Below are 13,750 nucleotides of genomic sequence, written 5' to 3' on the forward strand. Positions count from 1 at the left end.
CCCATCTGGATCAGACCAAGGCCAGATCTACACCAAGCAGGATATAGCACTATGAAAGCTATATGAAAGCGGTATAGAAAAGGCAGGAGCCACACTGCTGCTTTATAGTGGTATTGAAGTGCACTGAGAACTGTTGGGGCCCATTGACACAGACCATATACTGCTTTCATAGTGCTATATCCTGCTTGGTGTGGCTCCTGCCTTTTATATTCTGCTTTCATAGTGCTATATCCTGCTTGATGTAGATCTGGCCCAAGAGTCCATCTAGTCCAGCACTCTGTTCACACAGTGGCCAAGCAGCTGTCAACCAGGGACCCACAAGCAGGTCACGGGTTCAACAACATCCTCTCACACATTTTCCCCAGCAACTGATATACCTAAGCTTACTGCCTCCGATACTGAAGGAAGCACAGAGCCATCAGGACTAGTGGTCATCGATAGCCTTCTCTTCTAGGAATTTATCACATCCTCATTTAAAGCTGTCCAAATTACCATATCTTGTGGTAGTGAATTCCAGAGCTTAACTACAGCGGTGTGAAAAAGTACTTCCTGTGAAGAAAGGGTGTGGTGGCCCTGCCCACTGCTGGATATACCCCTGCCCCCTACCAGCAGGTGGTCCCTGAGGAGATGTCCTTTGAGGTGATGTGGCCCTCAATTGCAGAAAAATATCTCTCTCTCCAGCTCTGGCAGGAACAGGGTTCCTGGTGTAGTACCCACTTCTCTCATTGGCATAGCTCTCTTCTCAGGATAGAACCCTCCATCCTCACACAAACACCTACTCTGCTGGTCCTTCCTTTAGTGCTATACAAGGCACAAAGCAGGAGGGCTGCTGGCCAAATCTGACTCCCAGTGACATCACTGGGAGCATGGGAAGGACGTGTCTCAGAATGGGACCAAGCCAAAATGAGCTGAATTCAAACTAAGTCAAATCATATCCAAGGCCATAGCTAGACCTAAGGTTTATCCCTGGATCGTCCAGAGGTCAAACCTGTTCATCTAGGTGAAACTCAGGGGATCCAGTTCTCAGGCAGTGGTGAACCCTGGATGATCCCAGGATAAACCTTAGGTCTAGCTGTGGCCCAAATGAGTCAGTAGTTGTTTCGGAGTGGGGTACCTCCAGTCACATTCCAATTTGGTGATTGAAGACTTTCTTTTTGTCATTTATTCATTACAATAGATGCATTACTGCCCCACCAGTTTTTGAGGACCCTTGGGCAAGGCACCCTCCACAGGCTCCCTTACTCAGTGAGTCTAACTTCTTGCCACCATGGTCACTAGCTGTCCTGATTCCAAGCCCTCCCACTGGAGTGCGAGACAATAAAGAGGTCTGCCAAGTAATCTTCAAAGTTTTATTCAGTAAGTAAACATCTAGTTGCACCTCAAGAGACTTTAAACTTAGGGACCTTCCTTTAGGCTAGCACTTGGCTAAACTAAGCGAGACAATTGTCCTTTCAACAAAGGCAATGGTCTTTTCCCTGAGTCCCTTTCATTTCAAGCAGGATTTCTTTGAAGCAGTCTTTGGCGAGAGGCTAGCTGAGATGACCGCTTCTTGCCTACCTTTACTTCCACCCATTTGAATCTACGGCTTACTCTGGGATTGGACAGCTCTGAAGTCCCTTTCCCCTCAGAGGATTCCTGAGTTCCCACAAGCTGTGTGTTGTTAGTGTTCTCACTGATAATGTCCTGTGAAGATTCATCCCTGGCAGGTGAAGAGCCTGGGAGAATCACCTCCCCCATTTCCTGTGTAGGGTGAGATGTTTCCAGTCCTGTTTCTTCAGCTTCAGAATCTGATTCTTATTGATAGCCTGAAACCCCTTCCCTCACACCAAGAGGAACAGGCCTGGTCATGACACTAGCAGCTCTTGCTCCTCCTCTTTTCTTCCTTGACAAGCAACCAGCCAGTGAGCAAGTGGGCAGCAGCACCTACTGCTTCTCCTATCTCCCAGATAACCTCAGTTATCTGGGCCAGACTGACAGGCAGGTGAACAACCAGGTTGCAACAGTGAAGAAGACAAGCAGGTCCAGATGTTTCTGGTCAGTGTACCCTTGTTGGGATGTGGTCTTCCAGCAGGTGCCCATCCATGCCTATCCTTGCTGACCAATGCTAATCAGAGACATTTCAGTAATTACCTTTGTTTTCATTGTTATTGTGCACGGTTGTCCCCCTTCCAACTTTTTGTTGTTTGGGTGGGGTGGGGAGCACTACCACCTCCCCTTTTATTTCCCCCTATTGGCCATTTGGAGTCCTACCGAAGAGGTGGGACACTGACTATGAAACACACACACACCATTTTTTCACTTGTACCATAGGGGGACATGGCCATAACACCCACATGTTCCCCCCTTCATTTTGATTCCCATTGAAACTTGTTAAAAATGTCATATGAACAGAAACTTACCAGTACATTTGTGGACACTGCCCCAAGATCTTTTCCTGCCCCTTTGGTAGGGCTTTATCTTCAAATCATGTTCCTAGGACTCATGCACCATCCACCTTAGGCAAACAGGAATCCCAGCCAAATGGATGTGTGTTCGTGTGTGATCATAGCTCCTATAACTTGCTGTCCAGTACATGTTTGTGCCTATGTAAGTATCTAGGGATGTATGGATATATGGATTTTGTAAAATCATTTCCATCTGCATTTCACAGATTCTCAGATGCCTTTCATTCCATTGTACATTTATTGGCAGAATCAGTTTCCCCCCAATTTCCTCAATTTGTGCAAATTCACATTTATGCAAATTTGCACTTGCAAAAATGTACAAATTCTCTCTTCCTAAATGTGCATTTTCGTGCGTTAACCTAGGAAGGAAATGCAAATTTAACTGCATCATCATCATCATCATCATCATCATCATCATCATCATCACCATCAATTCTTTTATGTAGTTTTCTATGGCCTAATATACACCAAGCAGGATATAGTTCTGAAAGTGGTATGAAAGCGGTATATAAAAGGCAGGAGCCACACCAAGCAGGATATAGCGCTATGTAACTGTGAACCACCCAGAGAGCTTCAGCTATTGGGTGGTATAAAAATAAAATAAAATAAATAAATAAATATAAAAGCGGTATATGTCATATGTCAATGGGCCCCAACCATTGTCAGTTCACTTCAGTACTGCTATAAAGCAGTAGTGTGGCTCCTGCCTGTTTTATATTGCTTTCATAGTGCAATATCCTGCTTGGTGTAGATTAGGCCTATGACTACTTTCTCCTATGAAGCTAGTGGGATGGCTACTTATGACTTGCCCATTTACTGACACACACACCCCAAAAAATGAAAAAAGAAAGAAAAGAAAGATGAAATGCCTCATCCAGAAAAGAAGAAAGAATAAGACAGCAATTTGCATACAATTTACACATGCTATTGATATGGTGAAAAAAAATGAAATAATTATTATGATTTAAATAAAAATACAGTACATCCCATCATACTGTGGAGGCCTGTAACCAGATCATAGAATCATAGAATCATAGAATAGCAGAGTTGGAAGGAGCCTACAAGGCCATCGAGTCCAAACCCCTGCTTAATGTAGGAATCCACCCTAAAGCATCCCTGACAGATGCTTGCCCAGCTGCCTCTTGAAGGCCTCTAGTGTGGGAGAGCCCACAACCTCCCTAGGTGTTCTTTCTTATAGTTCATTATCTTTATATTGGAATTGGACCAGACAGACTTTCAAATAGACAAAGCCTTCAAATAGAAGACAGTCCTCTGTAAAAGGGGACACCAGGCCGCCTTAGAGCCAGGAGAAGGCAGGAGACTTCTTCCAAGTCTCTGCAGGACTGAGGCAAATTCTCTCTGGCCTTCTCCTGGATTCTCCATAATGCTAAACGAATGAGAGAAGGCTGCAGTGCACCCTCTCTCTCTGTTTCTTTCCCTTGCTTTCCTTTCCAGTTAATCATGTTGACAATATGCCTTATCAACGCTCGAGCAAATCCCAGCTTATCGGTGGATTTGCCGACGCCTTCCCAAAAGCTTTTCTTGCCCCTCCCACAGGCTTTATCTCCGAACTGAGGTCCCCGAGGCCTCGGTGCACCTTAGCCCAATTTACGCAAACCAACTTTCTGTCCACCTTAAGCAAATAAGAAGAACATAAGCAAATAAGAAAGTCAGGATGGTGTAGCAGTTGGAGAGCCAGATCAGGGAGAGATGAGTCCAAGTCCCCCCTCAGACATGAAGCATGTTGATTGACTAGGTGAGTCTCTCCCACCCCACCCCACCCCACCCCGCCCCTCTCTCAGTCTAGGCTACCACAAAAGAGTTCTTGTGAGGATAAACAGACAAAGGGAACCACATACACTGCCTTGAGCTACTTGTAGAAGGTATAACAAGTGAATAAAAATAAAATGAAACATATATGAAGGGAGGAAATGAGGACAGGGCTCCTGTATCTTTAATAATTGTACTGAAAGGGGAATTTCAGCAGGTGTCATTTGTGTGCATAGAATCATAGAATAGTAGAGTTGGAAGGGGCCTATAAGGCCATCGAGTCCAACCTCCTGCTCAATACAGGAATTCACCCTAGAGCATACCTGACAGATGGTTGTCCAGCTGCCTCTTGAAGGTCTCTAGTGTGGGAGAGCCCACAATGCAGCACCTGGTGAAATTCCCTCTTCTTCACAACAGTTAAAGCTGCAAGAGCCCTGCCCTCTTTTGTATCTGGTTGAGAGCAGAAGACCAAAGATCCATAATGCAGAATGAGCAGGAGTTCCCGTAAACACCACAGGGCTAGTTTACCACATTTTGAAACAAGTGAAGTAATATCCATCACCATCCAAAGTGTGTCTGTGTGTGCAAGACAGTGTAACTTCATTAAATTCAAAAGCTGAAATTATCTAACTGGAATATGTGGATTCTGGCACAAGCCCCAATTGGAAAATTCAGATTTGATCTTTCTATCATTTGCCATGCTTTTGACAGACCCACCTCTGGTTTATATTTACAAGCACTAGCGTGATTTATTCTGACAGTGTTTGCATTGCTTTTTCAGCGTCTTCAAGCCCAAACCATCTTCCTTCACTCTGTCAGTACACTAATGCTTTTGTGCCAAACTGAGTTAAACATGCTGAATGATTATTTCTGCAAAATGCCTGTGCCAAAAATGTGGTTAGGATGTGTTTGCATAAAGCAAAAACCAAACCAAAACACATAATAGTGATCAAATGGATATAAAGCTGTTCCCCTCTGAAATTTAAATAGGGCCACTGAGTTTCCCATGAAAAGGCTAGAAAAAAAGAAAGGCAAAAGCAAGCAAGCTAACAAACAAACCAGGATTTCTCTCCACCGTGTGGGTTTTAATGCTCTGCAAAAACAGAAATGGGGAACAAGAGGGACAGGAGCAAAGGAGTTAGATGAGGCACAGGAGAGAGGACCCTGGGAAAGGTTAGAGGGCGGGGACCCTGGATTGAAAGGGCTGGGTGAAGCAGGCATTTGGTCCTTCCAAGGGTGAGTCATCAGGCTCAGTCCACAAGGTTCAGCCCTGCCCATGATAGCAGCCAGTATAAATAGAGCCCTCCGCTTTGCCGTCATTCCAACACAATTCGCGAGTGAAAGGGACTAAGAAGCACAGCCAGCCAAAGATGAAGATGCACGTGGTGGCTGTTTTCCTTGCCACCTGCCTGCTCAACCTGCAGAGCGCCAGAGCTGCACCTGCGGTAAGGATGAACGATGTGGTTTACTGGGCGAGGGACAGCAGCCACGAGGCAGGCTGTTTCAAGCCGGACTTCAATTTCACACACATTGAAATCTGGCCCAATTTCAGATGTCAGGTTTGACTTCTCAAATTCCAAAGCTTTCCATTATTATTATTATTATTATTATTATTATTATTATTATTATTATTATTTCTTACCTGCTTCTTCCTCTGGATCAAGGTGGGGAACAACATCAAATACAAAAATAATATAAAATGCATCAAACTGATTAAAAGCATATGAAACTTTTAATTTCATATTAAAAGAGGCAGCTGGACAAGCATCTGTCAGGGATGCTTTAGGGTGGATTCCTGCATTGAGCAGGGGGTTGGACTAGATGGCCTTGTAGGCCCCTTCCAACTCTGCTATTCTATGATTCTATGAAACCAATACATTATTTTTTTTAAAAAAAACAGCCAGGCAGCTTAAAATTCAACTGGGTAGGCCTGCTGGAAGAGATCAGTCTTTATAGCTTTTGTTAAATTCAGAAAGACTGTTAAGCTGGCGAATCTCTCTTGGCAGGCCATTCCATAGTCTGGGAGCAGCAGAAGAGAAGGTCCTCTAGGTAATGGTTGTCAGCCTAGTTGTTGTTGTTTTTATATAAGTGGGGTGCAGTGACACCTGCATGAAACATCATCTTAAGCTGTGTATCAAAATATTTCAAGGCAACCATGAGGACCGGCCCTACCATTACGCAGAGCAGGGCAGCTGCCTTAGGCTGCATATGTTGGGAGGGCAGGGTGAGATTTTGAAGGACTGAGCTGCAAGTATCATGCAGCCTGTCACGCACCCTTCCTGCGCTCAACTGTGGTGGAGGATGCTGTCATGTCATCAGTATTGTACTATGATTTAATTGCTAATCCAGTTTGGTTTACATGCATGGAACGGCGGAGGCAGGGCATTTGGCAACAAAATGTTTCTGACAGGCCTTGGCAATCATGTTAAATATTGTCCTGACAAACTCCATACTGTGATGTATTGCTCATTCTTTTCCTGGATTAACAGAGTCCGTAACTGAGCAGGAATATTAGGTGGAACATAGCCAAATATCATTTTCAATGTTTGTAAGTAAATTTGAGTTAGGAAGGTGTTTTTACAACTGGACCATTACCCAGACCCCTGTAATAATTTTAGCTTAGTGGTAATAGAGTGGCCACTAACGGATCGCCCCAAAATAGGACAAAACGGGATGCTGGTTTGCATAAAATTTGCATATGCTAATTTATATGTATAGCCACAAAATTAGAAACTATTAGTATAATATAAATAGAAATGCAGTAGATCTCACCATAGTGCAGAAGTCTGTGTGTAGGAGACCAGTGTACCTGCCCGTTCAGTTTGCTGTCCAGGTGCTAACTGTTGATACACAACAGCGCTTTTGGTTTTCCTTCCTTGTTTTCTTCCTTCCTTCTTTGTTTTGTGCCCTCCTTTGTATGTAAAAAAGGTGCTTCAAGTTAGAATAGAGGTCTGCAGAGAGGACATATGACCACCCTAAGTGGAAATATGCTGGACATACAAAGGAAAATGTTGTGCTGCTCGAAGAAAAAGAAGAAAGAGAGGAAACTCTGGGTCCTAGCTCAATTTCTACCGTGATTTGCAGTGGCCCTCAGGCAGAAGTCTTTCCCATGAAAGTGCAGCCTGATCCCTCTTGCTGGAGATACCCTTTCTATACCTAAGGATTATCCCAGGCAAATGGAGGGATTGTCCCTGCCTGCTCCCGGGATCCCCTGTTTTTCATTTGGGGCTCATCTACACCAAGCAGGATATTCCAGTATGAAAGTGGTATATAAAAGGCAGGAGCCACACTATTGCTTTATAGCAGTATTGAAGTGCACTGCAGGATCTACACTACTGCTTTATAGTGGTACTGAAGTGCACTGACAAGTGTTGGGGCCCAGGACACATCTACACCAAGCAGGATATAGCACCATGAAAGTGTGTATGGAAGTGGTATATGGTCTGTGTCATGGGCCCCAACAGTTGTCAGTGCACTTCAATACCACTGTAAATCAGTAGTGTGGCACCTGCCTTTTACATACCGCTTTCATACTGGAATATCCTGCTTGGTGTAGGTGAGCCCTTGGATGCACAGGGCTGATCCCTGGATGATTCAAGGATATAGTCATGGTGTAGACATGCCTACTGAGTATTAAACTGGAGATCTTTTTCCATGCTCTCCCACTGAACCATGGTCCCTCTTAATGAAAAATTTAACCAGGAACCCAGTACTATCTGGACACAGCAGCCTTGGAAAGCAGATGCTCTTTCTACGATTGTACTACTTTAAGCTATAGTTAAAGAATTGCATGTCTGAGATCCCTAAAGTGTGTGTGTGTGGGAGATTCTCTGCAAATGGAAAGCTAGCATATCAGATAATCAAGAATTCTACTTGATATGCTACCTTTCCATGTGTAGAGAGCTTTCGCATGTAGATGTAGACATTCAAACTTGCAGTACCAACTGACCAGGGGGGAAAAAGGTCCAAATTCTTCCAATTATTTATCAGTAGTCTGGGAAGTGCATATCTCATTCGTTCACTTAAAAATGCGAACAAAATCCCCCCATCTCTACTCCCAGCCCAAATCTAGTACTCATTTGCCTTGTGTACCATTCACTTCCAACAGCTGAATCACACTTTTAGATGACTAAAAAACAAAGCAAAAACCCGATAGTATTAACATTTCCACATAAACAATTTGGTTAAGAAAGAACAACAAATCCTGTCTTTGATGTTATTATTGTGGGGGGGGGTGCGGTTGATATCATATGCTGTTGCCCAATTAAAACTACATAAATACCTCATATTTTTGTCCATTGATTTATATGGGTAACTCTCACTTCTACCCAATGAAAGAGGTGGGGGAGAAGAGAATCCAGAGCTGTGTATCGTATATACTAATAGCAAACTCAGGCCACAGCTAGACCTAAGGTTTATCCTGGGATCATCCAGGGTTCACTCCTGCCTGAGCACTGGATGCCCTGTGTGTCACCTAGATAAACCTTAGGTCTAGCTATGGCCTCAGTCACCAAAGGTAGGTCCTTCTGTAGTCAAAAGGGCATCATCCATGCACAAAAGGGAGGTATTGCATATTTGAAGGTATGTGGGAACACCAAGGTGTTTGCACTTCCCAGAGTACTGATAACTAATTGGAACAACACACATTATATCAAGTAGGGGGAAAAATCTTTAGAGAAAAACATCACTGAGATGTGAGCATGTTTAGTGAGCAAGGAATTCTGTGGGGGAATGGAATGGAATATCCCAGAAGTGGGCATGGCTGGCTGGAATCCTGAACATGAGCTCACTATGCTGCATTTTTTTGTTGCAAGTCCCATTTGAGTGATAACAACTTTACCAAGAGAACTACATAATGTTGTTTCCTAAAAATGAATTTGCTAATGCTCAATCCTGTCTGGTAGCCATACCTATTTACCTGGAAGCCATTAATGCCCAAAGCCCACGTTTCTTGGGTTTTATATTACCTGTATTATATCTAGCTATGTTGGAGGAATCCATCTGAGTGAAGAAGTTCACTGAGCTTTCATCAGCTCCCCACCACCACCAACCAACCCCCAAAAAACTTTGGCTCATTTTTTCCCTGCAAGCTGGCCCATCTCAGTCTTGATCAAATTGGGCCACTCACAGAATTTCTGTTTTGTGGGGTTTTTTTTTTTTAAAAAAAATGTAAATAGAAATTTGTGGATTTTGAGAAAAACCCATGGCTTGGCTTACAAATCCAAGCTGAGCCAGGAGCACCATGAAAATCTGGTGAGTCCAAAAAGAGCCAGATTTCCTGGCAACAGACATCCCTGACTATTCTATACTATTCTGTTTTCTGAAAATATGACCGACACTTTAAGTGCCAGAAGCTTATTGTCAACTTCAGTTTGGCCATTCCAAACTCTGTCCGGAAGCATGTCCCAGATCACTGAATGGAACCTATTCACATCTCTGATACAGAATAGGCCCCCAGAGCTAAGTTGGGAGGATTTTTCCATCATCCACCTAACAAGATGGTCTTTCTTTTTTTTTTTTCCAGAATGGAGGCACCATTGATCAAAATGATGTAGTAGGTGTCAATAAAGTAGGAGGCAACGGTGATGCCGTAAGTAGCAGGTCCCAGAATTCCTCTTTATTTTGAGCTGATCACTTTTGTGCAGTGCTCAGTAGAAACATGGCATCGCCCATTTTTTGAAAGCAAAAATGTGTGTAGCAAATGTTTCAGCTTCTTCTGCTTCATTCCCTTTATGATACCCTATAGCTGCATTATTGTGATTGGTGCATAACTGAATGCTGATCAGAAAAAAAAAGGTCCCTTTCGCAAGGAGTTTACCATCTAAAGTTTAAACATGAGGGAAGAAGAGGAAGAAAGATTTAGGTGGGGTGAATGGCAAGAATATGCCTTCAGTTTGGTTCTATGTCTTTGGACGTTGTTCCATCTGGGGATGTCAAAGGTATATGGGAAAAGGGGAGTTGAGAAAGAATTAGAAGGAAGAGAGAGTGAGACAGGCCAGATCACAAAAATGTTCAGGGCGGTGGTTCCAATTTTTGTGAACCGCCCAGAGAGCTTTGGCTATTGGGCAGTATAGAAATGCAATAAATACATAAATAAATAAATAAGGGATTCTTACTTATGCTAGTCCTGCTCTCGTGCTCGCAGTACATTATCTGATCTTCCTGGGTGGGCTTTGTATTGAGATAAAACTTTTGTTATAGGGATATAATGGTTGTTCTTTGCTGCTTTTAAAATGATTACGGTCATAGCTAGACCTAAGGTTTATCCCTGGATCATCCAGGGGTCAAACCTGTTCATCTAGGTGCCACACTGGGGATCCAGTGCTCAGGCAGGGGCAAACCTTGGATGATCTCAGGATAAACCTTACGTCTAGCTGTGGCCAAAGTAAGGAGACATGTGCTCCAGTGACAAAAGCTTGAATATTGGTGGATGTTCTTAATACCTCCACTTTTTTTTTTCATTGCAGAATGTCTATGCAGCTCTTCCAGGAGTAAGTATCATCAAGCAGTTGTGATCTGTCTAGTAATCCTGTTTGTGTAAATAATGGAAATTATGGGTGAAATTATGGCTATCATTTGCATGCAGTTTTCACTTGTGAAAGCTACTCACATCTCTCTTGCAGAGATGTGAGTAGTCTTCACAAGCTCTGTTGGGAGGATTTTCCCATCATCCACCTAACAAGATGCTCTTTCTACCCTTTCCCAGAATGGAGGAGACATTGATCAAACGAATGTAGTAGGTGGCAATAAAGTAGGAGGCAGCGGCGATAACGTAAGTAAACGTTCCCCAGAATTGCTCTGTATTTTGAGCTGATCAGTTTTGATCAGTCCTTAATAGAAAAATGGCATTCCCGTTTTTGGGAGCGGGGGAATGTTTGTAACAACAGTTTTTGCTGCATTTGCTTCCTCCCCTTTAAGAAACTCTATAGCTGCACCATTGTGCTTGGTGCTTAACTGAGTACTGATAAGAAATGTCCCTGCCCCAATGAATTTACAATCAAAGATACAGTACATGGGAGCATGGTGGGAGGAAGATGTAAGATGAATGGCGAGAATACTCATTCAATTTAGTTCTACATACTTGGGCAGGACTTCACTAGGGGATGCCAAGGATTTATGAAAGAGGTGGGTTCTGGGATGTAGTTACAGGCATGTGGGATGGAAGGGGAGAAAGGGCAGAATTGTTTGAGGGAGAAGGACACCCTTATTTATGCTATTCCTGCTCATAGTATGTTCTCTCACCTTCATGAATGGCCTCTGTAGGGACAAAGTAACTTTCAGTATGGGGGACATAAATTGTTATTATTTGCTGCTCAAAAAACAAACAATCTGGGATATTGATGGACATTCTTAACATCTCCTTTGTTGTCATTTTCATTTTTTCAACTGTAGAATGTCTATGCAGCTGTTCCAAATGTAAGTATCATCAAACAGTTGTAATCCATCTAGTAATCCCACACTTTCATATTTAGTATTCAGTATCACTGCTTATTTCCTGGATTCTAATACCTTCTTAAAAAACAAGAACAAAAAATAAGCAAAAAACCAAAGACAGGCTCAGGAGAAGGGAAACTGCATTAGGGCAGAATCCTATGCATGCTCAGACAGGGTAAAAAAGGCCTACAGCTCCCAGCATGCCCCAGCCAACTACGCTGGGAGTTGCAGGCCTTCTTCTGTCTAAGTATACATACATAGCATTGTGCCTTTAGGCATCCTTTTTGGTTGGAAAGATGTTCTAAAGAAATCAACATTTGGAGGAGGGTCCAAACTTGTTGACGTGGGATTAATGTGGTAACATGGTGGGTAGGTGGAGTAGAGAAGGTTCTCTGGGGGATCTCCTAGGATGTTTGAACTCTTTTGAAGAGTTCTGAATTCACATTGGGGCTGCCAGGGCAAAGTTCTCTGATATCTCCTCCCCCACAACCTTGAATTTCCATGCTTCTGTTGCCCATCTAGAAAAGTTAACATAAAAAAATCACCTGTCCTGTAATGTAACCCCCAGGTTTATGGTGACCATATGAAAAGAAGGACAGCACTTAAGGAAATTCAGCAGGTATCATTCTTATACATGCAACACCTGGTGAAATTCCCTCTTTATCACAACAGTTAATGCTGCAGGAGCCCTGCCCTCTTTTGTATCTGGTCACTCTAGTATAGCTCCTGCAGCTTTAACTGTTGTGATGAAGAGGGAATTTTACCAGGTGCTGTATGCATACAAATGACACCTGCTGAAATTCCCTTTTTTCTACATCTGTTAAAGATTCAGAAGCCCTGTCCTCCTTTTCATTTGGTCAGTCTATGTTGGGCTGTCAGATTGATGACAGGACAAGGCTTTTGTGCTTCTTGGAGTTACTATCTGGTTTCAGCAGGTGCTCTGATGTTTTATAAACCTTATACTTGATCTCATTGTGCCTTGGGTACATTGATATTTAAAGACTCCATTGTTGCTCCTCCGCCATGGGCATTGGGATTCTGCATTTCCCATATAACAAGGATTCCAGGGATAGATACCTGCTGAGCCTGGGAGATTCCACAGAGGGGAAATGGCTGCAACTCTTTGCACATATAGCTGGGAGTAAGCCCCATTGCATCCAATGGGACTTTCTTTTGACCAAGGATGTATTTGATGGCACTGAATGCTCTGGTTGTATTTGGCTCAACTAAAGCCAACTCCAAAGATCCACAAGCTGGAGAGCTGGGTTCTAAAACTATTCTACCTGAATCTGGATTAGTTGGAATGGCAAAACTTTGGACAAGTGTCTTCTGTGGTTCAGATCTGGCTCTATAGATCTCAACATTAGCAATCATGGTGTCTTGACCTGAATATCTTAGTATGGTTTCAGTTTGACTCATCAAGGGTCTGTGGGACCTATATGGATCCCAAATAAAAATGTAATAGGAATACTATTGTATATATTGAAGAGATAGAATCCCTCGGCTTTGCTTTCACGGATGTGATGGGGGTTCTTTAATGGCTATTGGTAGCTAGAAGGTGTTTGCTTAAATTATTCTCATATCTCTTATTATACAAAAAAATTCCTATATACAAATAACAAACTCATCCTCTCCTTATGGACTGTTGTATTGCCCAAACAGTACAATCCGTGTGCAAGAGAGCTGTATCCGCAGCATCGTGGAATCCCCAAGGTTTGTAGAAGTTCCAAACCGAACCAACCAAAAAAACCCCAAACCCCAAAACTAAACCCTAAGTGTGGGGGGGGGATGGGGAGACCCCAAAACATCCAACTCCAGACTGAGCTTACTTAGTGACTTAGTGCTGGAGGGGGTTGAAAAGGGGGGGGAGTATAGAATGGAGTATCCTTGAATGTATTTATTTTATTTACTATTAATGTTTTGAATTTTGAATTTGAGATTTGAAAATGCTCTGCAAAACTTGCTGTGTGCTGTGTCCTCCACAGCTAGCAATTTTAAAACTGTTGTGGACCATATCTAGCAATTTTGGCTAGCTAGCTGGCTGGCTGGAACTCCAAGTAAGAATACTTCAGATAACAAGGTTGTGTTGCAAATCCTGTTAG

Source organism: Elgaria multicarinata, chromosome 13 (assembly GCF_023053635.1).
Source record: "Elgaria multicarinata webbii isolate HBS135686 ecotype San Diego chromosome 13, rElgMul1.1.pri, whole genome shotgun sequence".
Classification (NCBI taxonomy): domain Eukaryota; kingdom Metazoa; phylum Chordata; class Lepidosauria; order Squamata; family Anguidae; genus Elgaria; species Elgaria multicarinata.